This window comes from Castor canadensis, chromosome 2, assembly GCF_047511655.1.
Source record: "Castor canadensis chromosome 2, mCasCan1.hap1v2, whole genome shotgun sequence".
NCBI classification, from domain to species: Eukaryota; Metazoa; Chordata; class Mammalia; order Rodentia; family Castoridae; genus Castor; species Castor canadensis.
This window is the reverse complement of record NC_133387.1, coordinates 159,272,776-159,290,291: the sequence shown is the minus strand read 5'-3', so window position 1 is coordinate 159,290,291 and position 17,516 is coordinate 159,272,776. Positions and strand designations below refer to the sequence as shown.

At 40.3% G+C, this 17,516-nt stretch overlaps 1 protein-coding gene across 8 annotated transcripts in view; it reads left to right on the top strand.

Annotated features, from left to right (window-relative positions):
- Dennd4a (DENN domain containing 4A) overlaps positions 1-17,516 on the top strand; it is a 133,950-nt gene that overhangs the window by 10,692 nt on the left and 105,742 nt on the right. For 3 of the 8 annotated variants that reach the window (XM_074066242.1, XM_074066239.1, XM_074066246.1), the window contains one exon: positions 16,372-16,447. The exons of the other annotated variants lie outside the window; for them this stretch is intronic. The gene's annotated coding sequence lies outside the window, so the exon portion shown is untranslated. Of the gene's footprint in view, positions 1-16,371; positions 16,448-17,516 lie in introns of those variants that run through there. 8 annotated transcript variants of the gene reach the window in all.

Here is a 17,516-nt window from a genome sequence, read left to right as displayed (position 1 = left end):
TTTCTAGTAGCATCTTGCCACACATTTGAAATTGGTACTAATGATAATTGGCATTTCTTAATAAGACTACATAATTAGTTGCTTATTTAAAATTCAGCATACTTTTCTTATTAGCAGTCCAGCTTGAACTCAAGGAATAAATACCTTTTCCTTAGGCTTTTTTTTCTTTTTGTGGTACTGGTGTTTGAACTCAGGGCTTCGCATTTGCAAAGCAGGCGTTCTACCTTTTTACCTCTTGCGCCACAACCTTTCCTTACTCTTCTTCTTCTTTTTTTTTTTTTTTGCCAGTACTGGAGTTTGAACTCAGAGCCTCACACTTGTTAGGCAGGCACTCTACCACTTGGGTCACTCCACCAAGCCTCCTTTCCTTACTCTTAAGCTTCACTTAGTTTGTACTATGCCATTTAACCAGCTTTTCCTTGGTAGGATTAAGGTGTGAAGGGGGTGGCTGTGCTGTGATTGTGCTTTTTTATTTGGAAGATGAACTGAAGCATGTTGTAGAGAAAGGTTGAAGAAGGGGACAGAATGAGGAAATTGTAAAACTTCCCAGCTACTTCTGAGCCAAACCTGCACCGTTTTCTTTTATTTGGTTTAAAATAAATTTTCAGAAGATTGGATAATCTCAATCAAATGTAATTTCAGTAAATACTTTGTAGAGGCATTACAAATCATTAAAAATTACCAATGCATGCCAAGCCCTGAGTTAAAAAAAAATTGCCAATGCCTCTGCCTTCTTCCATCACTATAAACAATTGAGACTTGTTTACTTCAAATCTGTTTTATAACTACTACTTTTCAGTTTTCCGTAAACCTTTCCTTAAACTCTTGATTTAACATTTTTCATTTTGCTCTGAATACAATCTAGAACTCAGTGGTAGAACACTTGCCTAGCATGTGAAGGGCCCTGGGTTCGATCCCCTAGCACCAAAAAATGAAAAAAAAAAAAAAAAAAAGAACTATCAGTATAACCTTGGAAAATTTGATAGTGCTGTTTTGTTTTTATCTCTGAACTTAGTAGGATTTTCTCAGTCTTGGTAAGCTTTGATTATGTGAACATAAGTTTATCTTGTTTTGAACCTAGAAACAATATAAATTATTAGTATTAATCCTTTTTCTGTGTTCATTTGTAAATTGCTACTAGAGAAAAAGTAGATTTTCTTTTGGTAAAAAGTCAGAATTGCCAAAGTAAACTTTTCCTTTCTAACAAACCAATATCAAAGAAAAATGGAAAGTCTATTATTTGATTATTCATATGTGCATACAAGGCTTGGGTCATTTCTCCCCCCTGCCCCCACCCCCTCCCTTACCACCCACTCCGCCCCCTCCCTCTCCCCCCCACCCCCTCAATACCCAGCAGAAACTATTTTGCCCTTATTTCTAATTTTGTTATAAAGTGAGTATAAGCAATAATAGGAAAGAACAAGGGTTTTTGCTGGTTAAGATAAGGATAGCTATACAGGGAGTTGACTCACATTAATTTCTTGTGCATGTGTGTTACCTTCTAGGTTAATTCTTTTTGATCTAACCTTTTCTCTAGTTCCTGGTCCCCTTTTCCTATTGGCCTCAGTTGCATTTAAGGTATCTGCTTTAGTTTCTCTGCATTAAGGGCAATAAATGCTAGCTAATTTTTTAGGTGTCTTACCTATCCTCACCCCTCCTTTGTGTGCTCTCGCTTTTATCATGTACTCAAAGTCCGATCCCCTTGTTGTGTTTGCCCTTGATCTAATGTCCACATATGAGGGAGAACATCCGATTTTTGGTCTTTTGGGCCAGGCTAAGCTCACTCAGAATGATGTTCTCCAATTCCATCCATTTACCTGCGAATGATAACATTTCATTCTTCTTCATGGCTGCATAGAATTCCATTGTATATAGATACTGTAAGGAAATATAGGCCCCAAAATGACCACATGGAGAGGAGTGATCTGGCCAAGAGATTCTTTATTGCCGGGTGGGAGAGGGAGAGAGCAGAGAGTCAAGAGAGAGAGGGAGAGAGGGGCAGGGGCTTAAATACCCCTCAGTGGGACTCAGCATGATCTGATTGGTTAGGATCTTATGGTTCATGTTGATTGGAGGTTAGGGCAGAAGGAGGGTTCAAGCTAGACTTGAGGCAGGACCGTGATCCTGGAAAACAGGAGCTTAAGGGTGCAGTAAGAACTGAAACCCATCGGTGCCATTATTGCCAACATTCCTCCCTTTTTTGTTTGTTAAGGAAGGGGGGCATTGTGTTCGCTCTGGCTTCTTCGAGCTGGCAAGGGGCGGCATAGGGGAAGGGAGGGTCAGTTGGCAAACAATGTTGGGGTGGTGAGCCTCATGATGGCGTACACCCAGGCTCCAAAAATGAAGATTTCCTCTTCCCTGAAGTTGATGAAGGTCCCTTGTAGCCATAGGTCGTAAAGAGTCTTGAGCCAATCCTCCGACCTCCGCGTGGTAGGTATCAGCAAACTATCCTCGCGTTTTGGAGAGGTTGGTATCCCTGGAGGTACAACTGGTTAAATTTTTGATTAGCAATAGCAGACATGTAGTATGATACAATGGAGGAAGCTTAAGAATAGGAGAGCAAGAACGTAGGCATTAGGATGGGCATTGGCCAGGAGAACCACTGTGAAATGTTGTTCCCTAGATAATTTCAAGAGTCCTCTAATTCCCTTCTCCATTTTCTAATTGTTTCTTGAGAGGTGCTGCCATTGGGAGAACCCATTGAGCTTGACAGTAGTGGGTGTCATGGGAATGACCAGATGAGGGCTGGTCCATCGAAGTCCCAATGGAGAGGGTAGAATATCCTTTTTGGAGAATAAGATGCCCTGGTTTAACAGAAATTGTTATAGGGTGGGGCAGGATCTGGTTTGCAGGCTCTCTGAGAAGTTCCCGGAGAAGGCAGGTAGTCAGCCAGAGGAGCAGAGTCTGTTGGAGGCAAGTTTTCTAAGAGAAATGGGTGGCCATATCCCAAACAGGAATATTAAGAGGAGCATAAAAAGGTGTCTGTTCAGGGACTACATACCTAGGGATCTAAATTCTGCAAAATCCTATAACTGCCAGGAAAGCTGTAAGCTGTCTTATGGCATGGGGGTTGGGAAATGAAAGATTGAATTGATGCATTTATGACTCAAGTGAGTGAGTCTGTCCCTCTAAGGCCACACCTAGGTAGGTGACCTGTGGGAGGTAGGGGCTGTCAGGATTTAAATGTAACACTCTTGGATAAAAGAAAGCTTTAGCTCATTATTTTATATAAATTGACACTTTTAACCCTTTAAATGTTTGTAGCATATTTAGATAAAGTATAACATAACACTGTTACAAGGTGGTCATTTAAGACACATAAGCATATATGTAAATGAACTCTGATTTGGAAGTACTTAAAGCTTGACAAGATCAGTAGAAAACAAATAGTTTCTTTGATAAAATCTTTCTCTGTAATGGTTTTTTGTAGATGTTACTCAGAGCAGAACAATATTAAGATAACCTTGTTATTTCATAGACATAGAGGATTTGATTTTAGTTTGACATGACCCTAAAAGTTTTTTAGGCAACTTAGATTATATTTAACTTTAACTTTATCACACACTGAAGTTTTTTATTATACACTTTTAAAACTTACTCAGACCTTCATACAACATACTAAACCCTTTGATGATTTGTTTTTATCCTTCCAATTTGAAACAATCTTTAGGACAAACCCTTTTTTACAAAATCCTTTCTCATCCAAAAAACCATTCCTTTTCTCTTTAACTTCCCAAAAAATACATTTATTACCTATCTATATCCTTTTTAGTTGTTTACTTTGTAGCTTGTATTTTAAAATTAGCTTTTATAAGAATTTTAAATTTATTATATGGGCTGGAGTAACTAATTAGTAGCCCTTGTTGTTTTAAGGAATTTATAATAAGCATAAGGCCTCATCATCCCTCAGGCTTGAGGGGATATTGTTTTTGGTGTGGAAACTGCGAGGGATTTTTGAGTTTTATTTGAATAGGGAGGGCTGTCCTGGCTCACCCTACACTCATCAGTCCACACTGTGGAATCTTCTTTGTTCCTGAAGGAGGGGGCAGCAGAGATAGCTGCCTGGGGGGAGGAGAATTTGAGCTTTTAATTGAGATAGTAAATCCCGTCCCAGCAGGGACACTGGAGTTTCAGGTACTATGGGGAAAGAGTGATAGAGGAGGAGGTCTTCCCAAGAGCAGGCCAGGGGCTAGGTAAACTAGCGCTCTAGGGGCTAGCCAGATTTGCCCCAAACGATAACTTTTGTCATTGGACTGGGGACCAGGAGAAAAAGGTAAAATAGAGAAACAGGCTCCACTGTCTAGGAGGAAAATGACCTTTTGTTTTTCTGCCATTATGGCTTCTCAACATTGATGCCAAGAAGTGGAGTGTGGCCAGGAGGCTTGGACCCATCAATCCATAGGAGGTGGCACCTCGCCTTCCATCTGGTGACGGGGGCACTTAGACCTCCAGTGGTTACCCTTGCAGAGGGCAGGGTCCCGGCTGGAGGCGGGGCTGTCTCCCGGGCTGTACCCCCTTAAGCATTCTCTGCAGAAGTGCCCCTCCTGCCCACCATGGTATCAAGTTCAGGATACAGGCCCCAATCGGGTGGGGCCCTCTCTCAGAGCAGCAGTGAGGCCATGGTGTCTCTTATCTTTTTTTCTCCTATTAGTAAGGTCCCGGACATACAGACATAGCTGTGAATACAGACATGGCTAGCTGTATTACTTGGTTCAATGACTTTTCCCTTCAGCCACAGTCTGAGTTTTTTACGACTATCTGGGACTGACTGTTAGAAATTTATCTTTGAGGAGAACCTCTCTCACCTGTGACTCTGAGTCCACCGTGGTATGCTTTCTGATAGGTTGTTGCTGAAAAGTAAAGTTGTTATTTTACATTGACACCTGACACACTGGAGAGCAGGTCTCTGAACTGCTCTGGGCCTCAGTTTCCTCGCTTGAAGAATGAGGTATCTGGTCTAAGTTAAACTACGTTTTTCTACTATGAGATGGCTGAAGTGACATTAATGCCACTATCTTCTTTACCATTTTTTATTTTTATTTTTTTAGTAATGCTGGGGAATTGAACCCAGGGCTTTGTACATGTTGGGCAGACATTCTCCCATTGAGCTACTTCCACAGCCCCAAATATTATTATTATTATTTCTTACTTTGGCTGTACTGGGCTTGAACTCAGGACTTTATGCTTGTAAAGCGGCACTCTACTGCTTAAGCCATATAATCATTTCCAACCTGAGTGGCCTGGGCCCGAACCCATTCCTTTTCTAATGAGATAAGAGTCTGGTCTAGTAGAAGCAAAATATCCTTTCATGTCAGTTGAAAGGTTTGGATCACAGAGTTAAAGGCTTGAATGTATTTGTCTGGGCATCAGTACAGCTGTTTAGATGTTTTTAAATTTCCCTTAGATCTGATAACTGGAAGGGGACATACGATTTGTCCTCTTCCTACCATTGCCTATTGGAGAGGGAAGCACTCATTAAGAGGTTCTGAGTACTGGGGTGGCTTAGAAGGTAGAAATTTGTATAGGGGACCTCAGTTTACTTTTTTACTTTTATAGAAAAGGTCTAATTGGAGTATGGTATTGTAATTTAAGGAGCCCTGTGAAAGCCACTTCTCTTGGTCACCCAAGGCATACTGAGGCCGACCTCAGTACAAAGCTTCCAACATCTACCAGCCAGAAGACTGGAAGATGCAGGTCCCATCTAGAAAGAACAAAACGTTAGGATCCTGTCTTTTAGCTAACAGCAGGCAGCCTCTTTAATAAAGGCTACCTTTTTAACAAAGAAATAAATCACTTGTAAAGTTAGAGAAGGGCATTCAGAGGGCATTCAGGCCAATAACAGTGCCATACGGGACAACTAGTGTTAATATTTGGAGGGAAAAATTTATGCTGAGGCCAAAGGTATAGAAAATTTTAAATGAGAAATTTAGAGACCACAGTAATGTCTAGTTATTTCTGGAACTATAACCTTGAGCTAACAATTGACTTACAAGGGTCTGATGCCCTGAGGTGTGAGGTGGGGCTAGGAGCAAGAGTTGTGCAAGATGACACCCCCTCCACACACACCTGGGACAAATGACCCTGACTGCCTAGGCCTGATCCTGTGGCCTGTCGCCCCTCCCCACTTCCTGTGTACTCTGTGCGCGTGTATTCTAGGGGAAGTGGCAGCGGGCCACAGCCATCACCACGTGTGGCTGGCGGCCCAGGATTTGATGGATCCTCTCTATGGATTTTCCTAGCTATGGCAGGCGTTTTTGCTGTGTCCAGGAGCTGGCATCCTGTGCACAGGTGCATCTGTTTGCTTTCCCTCCTCCCCTTGTGGGGGTGGAGTTACAGCATAAGCGTGGTAGCTGCAGGTTTTTGAAAGCACTTTTGTAAAGCGGCTGATTTAAAGTTACTTTAGACCGAGAGGCCTGGCAAACTAGTTGGAATAGCTTAAGTCATAAGGTACCATGCTACAGGTTTTTTATGGGAGGTAGGGTCCCAGTAAGCCCAGGGAGGGGAAGGCAGACAGAGACAGAGGACATTTGGTGAGACCATGGAGGAGGCAGAGAGGTGTGCTGACATCTCAGGTAGGGAGGGGAAGGCAGAGCCTGGAGGCATGACACATGCTTAAGTGATTAGCCATCACCTGTGTCTCTAGGTTGCTCCCATTGATTGGTACTGGCAGGCTTTCAGGAAACGAAACCTCCATTCTCCAGTCACCGAATAAAGCATGAGCTCTCTCAGAGCTGGAATCGCCTCGAGGTCAAAACTGGCAAGGAGTGGCTTGCTTAACTCTATGATGGGGAAAGTTTTTCAGGAAGATAGGAGGAGATAGCTATGGTAAGCAGTGCAAGAAGTCTGCTTACATGGGGCAGGAGGAGGTTTGGAGAGGAATTGGCTGATTTAGAAACTGGTTTACAGGCTGATAGAATCTGCGCAGGGGAACAGAAAGTACAGAGGGAGGATTTGAAGTCAGAGAGCCAGATTTAGATGGAGGTATGAAAAGGCTTGGACATAATGGAATCTCTCCCCATCGTCCCGATGGCTCACAGTAGTTATATGTCCCATAAAAGGTTGGGATTTAAAAACCCGAAAAGGGGCCAGTGACTTTGGTTGTCTAAAGGATAAGTGGGCCAGATTTGAGTTCAAAAGCAGATCAAATTTTTGGTTTTATATCTGGGGTCAAACCCAAGGTGTCTAAATTATTGAGGAGGCATCTCAGTGGGGAGTCAGACGGCAGAGAAGACGTAGAGGCACCCATTATGAGGGACCCGGTCCCGGAATGGGAGAGGAGGATATTATGTACTGTGAAGCGTCCTTGCACAGCACAAATATCCGGAAAAAAAAAAAAAAAACGCAAAGTGCACGTGACTCGGCTGTCCCTGAGTTCAGGTGGTTTGCACGCCAGAGGCCAGCGGCTTGGATTACCTAGGCCTAGGTTTTGTAGGGTCCCGGACCCTGTAAAATCCAAACCCTGCGGAGAAGGGGATCCCTCTACCGTCTGAGCCGCCCAGAGATAGCCCAAAGCATGGGAAGTGTTCTAAAACCCCAGAGACACCGAAGGGAGAGACCACATAGGGAGCCCAAGAAGGGTAGGTGGACTCACCAAAGAATGTCCGGTGTTGGATGCAAGCGAGGGCAATCAGGAGGATGAGTCCTGGCCAGTCACGTCCTCAGGGTGGTCGTGGGATGAGTCGGAATCGGGGTCCCACCAGGATTAGTGGGGAAACCCATCCGAGTTATGTCACCAAATGTAAGGAAATATGGGCCCCAAAAGTGACCACGTGGAGAGGAGTGATCTGGCCAAGAGATTCTTTATTGCCGGGTGGGAGAGGGAGAGAGCAGAGAGAGCCAAGAGAGAAAGGGAGAGAGGGGCAGGGGCTTAAATACCCCTCATTGAGACTCAGCATGATCTGATTGGTTAGGATCTTATGGTTCATGTTGATTGGAGGTTAGGGCAGAAGGAGGGTTCAAGCTAGACTTGAGGCAGGACCGTGACCCTGGAAAACAGGAGCTTAAGGGTGCAGTAAGAACTGAAACCCATCAGTGCCATTATTGCCAACAGATACCACATTTTCTTAATCCATTTGTCAGTGGTGGGGCATCTTGGAAAGCCTAATACATTAATCTTGTTTGGAAGTTAACACCTCATAATGACTGTGCTATTGGAAAATGCTTCCTTCTCTTAAAGAAGCACTTTAAGAGAAATGGCTATAGATGGATAGGGAAAACTGTATAGTGATATTTTGACTTGTTAGATAGGACTGGCTATTATTGACATAAAAGTTGTGATTTTAGTCAAAACTATTATAAGTGGTATTATTTTTCTTAAAAAAAATTTGTTCAAGTCAGGTGCCAGTGGCTCATGCACATTATCCTAGCTACTTGGGAAGCTGAGATTGGGAGGATCAAGGTTCTAGGCCAATCTGGGCAAGCAGTTTGTAAGACTCCCAATCTCCAAAATAACCAGAGCAAAATGGACTGGAGGTGTGGCTCAAGCGACAGCGCACCTGCTTTGCTAGTGTGAAGCCCTGAGTTCAATCTCCAGTCCCACAAAAAAAAAAAAAAAAAGCTGTTCAGATAGGCTCTAAGATACTCCCTATCCTTTAATATTTCATTTTTCTGAATATGAGAATTTTGTAATAGTATTTAACTTAAATGTTTTATTTATTAATTTTTTGTGATGTTGAGAATTGATCCTGAAGCCTTGTGCATACTAGGCTAGTACTCTACAACTGAGCTACATCCCAGTCCTGTAATAGTATTTTATTTGTACTGATTTTTAACTATACTTAAGTTGGACTCATAGATGTTTTTGAACCTGTAATGGTTGATGAATGTTTTTCAGTTTCTTAGGCTAAAGAATGCCTGAAGATACCTGTTCGACAGCAATTTTTAACCAGGCTTTTTTTTCTATGATTAACTGATATTTTGATATTTCTACTTGACCTTTTCACTTTTGAGGCTTGTTTCATCAAATTTCTTTAGTTTGTAAATAATTGAAACCAAATTCAAACTAACTTACTCAAAAAAAGGGAATTAATAGCAAGGATACTGAGGATTTCACAGTACCCAATGATACAAGTACAACCCAACCTCATGAAAAGGATTGGGATGAGGAACTGGAAACTCACCAGTAACTCAGACAGCTCTTTTCTTTCTGAGATCAACTGAGATGGGGTGTGTTCATAGTGATACAACGTTGGCATAAGTGTTTTTATTTTTTATTTGTTTGCAATGCTAGGGATTGAACCCAAGGCCTTGTGCCTGCTAGGAATGTGCTCTACCACTTGAACTATGCCCCCAGCCCTTTCTGTTTTGTTTTGTTTTTAGACAGGATCTTGCTGCTACCTTTTGCTTGGACTGACCTGGAATTTATGATTCTCCTGCCTCCTTTTCCTGAGTACCTGGGATTATAGATATGAGCCACTACACTTGGCTGGGCATGTCTTCTTACTCTTAAATTTATATATTGGCTCATGATTTTGTAAGTTTCATTCTAAGCCCCTGGGAGGAAGTCCTGTTTAAGGCACGTGTCTTTGTCTGGTCCAGTCAGCTATGGCTGACAGAACCAAGGTTTCGTAGAACATGGTTCTGAGTCCCAGTTTTTGGGGAGAGAAATGAATATAGGGCATGTAGCTCCCCAGCGACAGGGTGTGGATTAATTGGTATTCTAAAAAGTGGCAGTTACAAAAGGATGCTAGATGATGGAAATAAAATTAAGATTTTTCCAAAGAAAAATCAGTGACTTTGTGGAAAGCAAAGAACTTAAATTATTTCAACCCTAATCCATAGGTGATTATTGTGAAAGCTATAAAAATCTCTCCCCTTTGCAGGTAAAAACCAGTGTAGGTAATTTGTTACAGAATTTGAAGTTGAAGTCATGTTATTTTATAAATACATGTATGTTGATTATACCTTCTTTAACCTTATGTTAGTAACATTTTTTGAAAAAAAGTCTTTTGAGCCAAGCACTGGTGGCTCACGTCTGTAATTCTAGCTACTTGAGAGGCAGAGATCAGGATGATTGTTGATGTTTGAAGGCAGTCCAGGCAAATAGTTTGTGAGAACCTATTTCAAAAATACCTAACACAAAAGAGGGTGAGTGGAGTGGTTCAAGTGGTAGACTACCTGCCTAGCAAGTGTGAGACCCTGAGTTCAAACTCCAGTGCTGTGAGAAAAAACAAAACAAAACCACAATAACTTTGAGACAGGATCTTGCTCCATAGGTTGGTCTCAAACTCGAAGCCCTCCTCTGCCCCTCAGCCTCCCAAATGCTGAAATTATAGATGTTTCCTACTATGCCTAGCTTTAACAATGTTAATAATAATGTCATTCGTCATTCTTTATTTAGCAAACATTTACTGACTGCCTACTCTTTGCCAGGAACTGTGATGAACAGATGTTTACAGAGATGGAAATGTACCATTACCTCCTCTCAAAGAATTCATAAACTAGTTGAGGCGGGTAGATGTTTAAAGAAATAACTCTAGTTATGTGATCATCATAATAGAGTATGTGTAGAATTTTCTGGAAGCATAAGAAAAGGGAATGGCAGTCTCTTGGTGAGAAGGGAGGGAAAACTTTGAAGAGCAGGCCTCAAATATTTCTAGAGAGCCTACCATTTGAATGGGGGTATTCTGATAACAAGGGACTGAATTTGAATTTGCAAAGGTAGCCTGGAAAGTGAATTTTTACACCATTCAACTTAATGAAACTGAAATTAAAAACCTTTTTTCAAACCTGTCCTTTACAAGGTAGTAAATACTGCCTTTTTCAAAGGACAGGTGTAGATTTCAGAATTCTGAAACCATTCGTTCTGTATTTTATGTCACTTTCGAGAATGAGCTGTCACTTGCTTTCAAACTCCCTTATCAAAATTTTCTAATAGTAGTTGGCTGGTCGAGTTACTAGTTTCCTTTTATCTAGATCTCTATATAGTGGATGCCTGTAAATGGCAGAGCTTATAAAACTTATGAAAACATAGTTTATGTGAAATTAAACAATGAAAATGATACACAGCATAAGCTGTATATTTTAAAAAGTAGATCTCTATCATGGTTGATGTCAGTACACAAATCTTATGTTAGAGACAAGCATATGTGTGTGGTTTTTTTTTTTTTTTTTTTTTTTTTGGAGACAGTGTCTTGCTTTGTAGCCTAGGCTGGCCTAGAATTTTTGATCTTCCCACCAGAGCCTCCTGAGTCTGAGATTATAGCACTCAGATATGCATTACCACATTTGGCCCATAAAATACTATTTTACATTATTTTTTTACATATAGACTCATATCTTCTGTTAAGTAAAATTCATGTAGGCAATTGACAGGATGCTTCGTGGTTCACTACTCTGATCACTTGATTAACTCATTTACTTCTCTTTTTAATTCTTTTATTCACTCATTCATGATTCCGACTTTACCGTCACAAATAACCAACCAAATAAACCAAAAAGAACCAAAACCCCCCCCCAAAGCCCAGGTTGACTATTTATAGAAGTAACTGAGGTGAGGAGAGAAGGGAGGTATTTGGGACCTGCTTTGTGGTGGTGAAAGGAATGTGTCTCAAATATGAAGTTCATTTTCATATAACAAGCTCAAAAATACCCCCATTGTCACAAGTTATGACAGTGTGCCTTTCCATAAATCTGTAAGTCTGCTTTTCTCTCTTTAATACTTGAAATATACATCCCCTGCTTTATTTGAAGTATATTCAGATGTGCTTTTGATACTGTGATGGAAGGAAAAGATGAAGAGAGAAATGAAAAGTCTGTACACCTTTGTGTTTGTTCCTCCTTTCCTTTGGAATGCCTCTCCACCTCTCCTCTATCACCCACTTGTATGGCAGGATTAAAATGTACCTTTTTTTTTTTTGGTCAGAACAGGGGTTTGAACTCCCGCCCTCATCCTTGCTAGGCAGGTGCTCTGCCCCTTGAGCCACACTGTCAGCTGTATGGCAGGATTTAAATGAAACCTCTTTTCAGACTCCTCAAGTCTAAATTGCATGTCCTTCTTGTGCTTTGATTACTTCTGTTACTTGCTACTTATATGTTGCTTATTTATTTATTTATATTTTTTGGTGGTACTGGGGTTTGAACTCAGGGCTTTGCACTTGGTAGGCAGGCGCTGTACTGCTTGAGCCATGCCTCCATCCCATGTATTGCTTAACTTGTGTATTAAACTTTCATAAGGCAGAAACATGTCTTTTTTTCTTTGTGTTGCCATTGCCAAAAGAGTCTGTAGGTACCATTTTAGGATCTTTCTTGAAAACAGCAGAAAATTCTGGTTAGCTGAAGCAAAAGACAGTGAACTTATTGGGAGGATATTGGTTAGCTTTTGAAAGTGACTGGAAGATTGGAGAAGCAGACCCAGTTAGGAAACAAACAAATCTCAGGACTGGTCCATAGCCATAGGAGTATCATTTTCCTATTGAAGACTCCATTGATGCCGCCATTGAAATAATGACACTGGGTGCTGTATGTCGCTGACCTAAAAATGATTGTTTATTTATTTATTTTTTGGTTTATCAACAACAGATTGATTTTTCACAGTTCTTGCTGCTAGATTGGGACAGTATGTCCAAGATCGGGACAGTATGGTCAGGTTAAAGTGAGGTCCCTCTTTTGGGTAGTGACTGCCAACTTCTTGTATCACATGGCAGAAAGAACCATAAGAGTGAATTTTAAACTGTCTTTGCAACTTTAGCTCTACATTCAGATTATATATGAGCACATTTAATTGACCATTCAATGTGCCTGGTCTCGAAGTAATGACAGCAAGTATCTGGTTTTTTGGTTTCTGTGATTGGTTCTGGGGTCTAGCTTCTTTCCAAACACATGTCTATCAGATTTTCTAAATACAGGGAGGGAGCTGGCTCAGTTGCTGAACAGTAAAAAATAAAAGGAGCACCTGTCCATTTCAATAAACATTTGATAAATATTTGTCAGATAAATAAATGAGAGACTTGGATTTAAGTTTTATAGTTTCTAAACCTTTATATCACCAAGCATCGAAACCATTGTGGGGTCAATAATGTAATTCCACACAAAATCATTATCAACAGCAAAATAAGCAAAAGGTAGGCAAAATCAGCAAAATTTCCATTTCTTAAAATGTGTACGTTTTTGCTTACCTGATAGTCTAGTATTGGTTGGAACTAAGATTTTAATTTGACCCAAATGATTCTATAATATATAACTTGCTATACTACTTTTTATGATTTTTATTTAGTTACATTCAGCAATGACTTAATCAAAATAGAAACAGCAAACCAGTATTTTTAGAAACCTCAATATTTCTCAATAGAGAAATATTTTTGTTTATTAAAAATTAAGAAAAGATGTTTACTTATTTCTAAGCCCTCTTACCCATTAAGCATAAGGTTGTATTACAAGCACTTTGAAAAACTGACATCTACCAAAGTTGACCGCGCATATACCACATATGCCTGCAATTTCATTCATAGACATTTTTATTTAGTTATTTATTTATCAAGTATAGCCCAGGCTGGCCTCAAACTCGTGATCCTCCTGCCTCATCCTCTTTGCCTCGTTGATTTACCAGCGTGCGCCACCATGACTGGCATTCATAGACATTTTTATTTTTTTAAAATGTGCATACAATGTTTGGGTCATTTCTCCCCCCCTTCCCTCCTCCCACCCCCCGCTCCCTCCCTTCCCCCCCTTACCTCTCACTACCCGGCAGAAACTATTTTGCCCTTATCTCTAATTTTGTTGAAGAGAGAGTATAAACAATAATAGGAAGGACCAAGGGTTTTTGCTAGTTGAGATAAGGATAGCTATATGGGGAGTTGACTCGCATCGATTTCCTATACATGTGTGTTACCTTCTAAGTTAATTCTTCTCAAACTAACTAACCTTTTCTCTAGTTTCTGGTCCCCTTCTCCTATTGGCCTAAGTTGCTTTAAAGTATCTGCTTTAGTTTCTCTGCGTTGAGGGCAACAAATGCTATCTAGTTTTTTAGGTGTTTTACCTATCCTCATACCTCCCTGTGTGCTCTCGCTTTATCATGTGATCAAAGTCCAGTCCCCTTGTGTTTGCCCTTGATCTAATGTCCACATATGAGGGAGAACATATGATTTTTGATCTTTTGGGCCAGGCTAACCTCACTCGGAATGATGTTCTCCAATTCCATCCATTTACCAGCGAATGATAACATTTCGTTCTTCATGGCTGCATAAAATTCCATTGTGTATAAATACCATATTTTTAAAAATTTTATTATTCATATGTGCATACAAGGCTTGGGTCATTACTCCCCCCTGCCCCCACCCCCTCCCTTACCACCCACTCTGCCCCCTCCCTCTCCCCCCCCACTCTCTAAATACCCAGCAGAAACTATTTTGCCCTTATTTCTAATTTTGTAGAGAGAGTATAAGCAATAATAGAAAGGAACAAGGGTTTTTGCTGGTTGAGATAAGGATAGCTATACAGGGAGTTGACTCACATTAATTTCCTGTGCGTGTGTGTTACCTTCTAGGTTAATTCTTTTTGATCTAACCTTTTCTTTAGTTCCTGGTCCCCTTCTCCCATTGGCCTCAGTTACTTTTAAGGTATCTGCTTTAGTTACTCTGCGTTAAGGGCAACAAATGCTAGCTAATTTTTTTAGGTGTCATACCTATCCTCACCCCTCCCTTGTGTGCTCTCGCTTTTATCATGTGCTCAAAGTCCAATCCCATTGTTGTGTTTGCCCTTGATCTAATGTCCACATATGAGGGAGAACATATGATTTTTGGTCTTTTGGGCCAGGCTAACCTCACTCAGAATGATGTTCTCCAATTCCATCCATTTACCAGCGAATGATAACATTTCGTTCTTCATGGTTGTATAAAATTCCACTGTGTATAGATACCACATTTTCTTAATCCATTCATCAGTAGTGGGGCATCTTGGCTGTTTCCATAATTTGGCTATTGTGAATAGCGCCGCAATAAACATGGGTGTGCAGGTGCCTCTGGAGTAACCTGTGTCACAGTCTTTTGGGTATATCCCCAAGAGTGGTATTGCTGGATCAAATGGTAGATCAATGTTTAGCTTTTTGAGTAGCCTCCAAATTTTTTTCCAGAGTGGTTGTACTAGTTTACATTCCCACCAACAGTATAAGAGGGTTCCTTTTTCCCCGCATCCTCGCCAACACCTGTTGTTGGTGGTGTTGCTAATGATGGCTGTTCTAACAGGGGTGAGGTGGAATCTTAGTGTGGTTTTAATTTGCATTTCCTTTATTGCTAGAGATGGTGAGCATTTTTTCATGTGTTTTCTGGCCATTTGAATTTCTTCTTTTGAGAAAGTTCTGTTTAGTTCACTTGTTGTAGACATTTTTAAATGCATGCATTTATGTGTCAAAGGACATGTATAATTTTTTTTTTGTTTTTGCGGTAGTGGGGTTTGAACACGGGGCCTTGCACTTGCTAGATAGGCACTCTACCACTTGAGCCACACCCCCCCAAGCCCAAATTTATACATGACTTTGTAATCACTTATAGTAGCATAACATTAGAAATATGCCAAATGTATATTAACAATGAAATGGATAAGTAAAATTGTTTAAGTTTGTTTAAAAGTTGTCATTGTAAAAGTGAAAAGCCATACAGAAATGGAAATGAACAAACTGCTAATATGTGTATGAATATGCTAAGTCTCAAGAATATTGTACAGTGAAAAAAGACCAAAAGGAATGTGCCCTGTGTGAGTCCTTCCATGTTTCAGTTATGTAAAATTCAGGAAGAGACAAAACTAGTCTACTGTTGGAATTCAAGATAGTGGTTCTCTTTGAGAAAGTTGGTGGGGCTTCTGATACCAGTAATACTCTATTTCTTGACCTGGGAGTTACTTATAATAGTGGCATATTCCTGGATTTGTACTCTTTTTAGATGTATTTTATATTTTAAAAAGAACAAGAACTAAAAACAAACAACCCCCCCCCCAGATGTCTGTGTATTAGCTTGGGGAGCATAACTAAGTGAACCTCTTAAGTTGTGTGTAAAGTTTCACCTAAACACCTGCTGTTTAGATATGTTTTAGATGTATCTGTGTATTTTAAGGGCAAGAAGATCACTAGCACTAATCAGATCTTCAGGGAGGTTCATGACCCAAAGAAGGTTAAGATCCTGCATTAGCAATGCCTGCATATTCATAAAGGTTATTGGTAACTCAGACGTTTATTATGGGTAACTTATTTTTATCATGATATAAAGGCTTACCTGTAAGATCAGACCCTCCTGCTTGCTCAAGGTTTTTGCTTTTGGAATCATTCTTCTTACCTTCATCATTTCATTGTCTCTTCTGTCATTGGCTCATTTGGGGCCCAGCTTTAATTTTATTTTATGCTCTTATCCCCTCATCTTCATTTCCATTCCTTTTCTTCCATAGGTATCCATCCTAATATGTTTAACATGTTCAGTATACCATCCTGAATATATCCTTGAAAACTATAGCATGGTTTGGGGTATGTATGTTTTTAATTTATATAAATGCTGTTTTGCCATAGATTCCTTTCAGGATTTCTTTTGTTTACTTTTTTCATTTATCACTAAATTAAAGAATTTGTCTGTGTTTCTGTTTCATTGCTTCTGACTGCTCCATGGTATTTAGCCATATCTGCCACATTTTAGAATTATCCCTTCAGTTACGTCTATCTGTGTTTGTTCATCCATCCATTCAACAAATATTGACCACCAGTTGATGTTCTAGGTGATGGTTGTACAGTAGTGAATGCAACAGAAAATTCACTACCCTCGTGGAACTTACAGTCTTCTGGAGATAGAGAATAAATAAAATAAGTAAGATATGTATGTTAGTGAAAAATGCTAAAGTGGGAAAACTAAACAAGGAAGGAGAGAATATGTCAAATATTCCAGGTTCAAATTTATGCCCTTCCTAGTGAATTTATATGGGAGGGAAGTGGTATTAGGCTTAAAGGTGGAGGACTGCCAAAGAAATAGCCTGTTTTGGGTAGTAGATATATTGATAGAGTTATCATGTAGGCACGTTAGATCTCAGTGGTGAGGCATGAGATAAATTTGAGAGTAATTAGCATTTAACAGGACTGATACGTTTTCTTGGGAATAAGAAGAAAGGGAAGTTTCTGGAGATTGGTTTGCTGAAAATAGGTTAAGGGAAATTAAAGAATAGAAAGCACTCTTTGTCTAGGGCTGCTCTGATCATCAGAATGTTTAGCAAAAGCAGTGTGTCCTTCAGCTAAGTGGATCTGCTTATCCTTGTCTGTTCTGGAACTGTTTCAGGCTTCAGTGGAATAATCTATGTGGTGTAGTAGCACAAGATCAGGGATAAGGAGTTTCATAACCTGCTGATCATGAATTGTGTTACTATGGGCAAGTCAAAGTAGCCTTCCTAGACTTTAATTTCCTCATCAATAAAATGATGAGATTCACCAAGAAGACTTCCTCCCTCCTATTCCCCCATTGGTACTGGAGCTTGAACTCAAGACTTCATGCTTGCAAGATAGGTCCTATACCATTTAAGCCTTGCCCCGAGCCCTTTGTGCTTTAGTTATT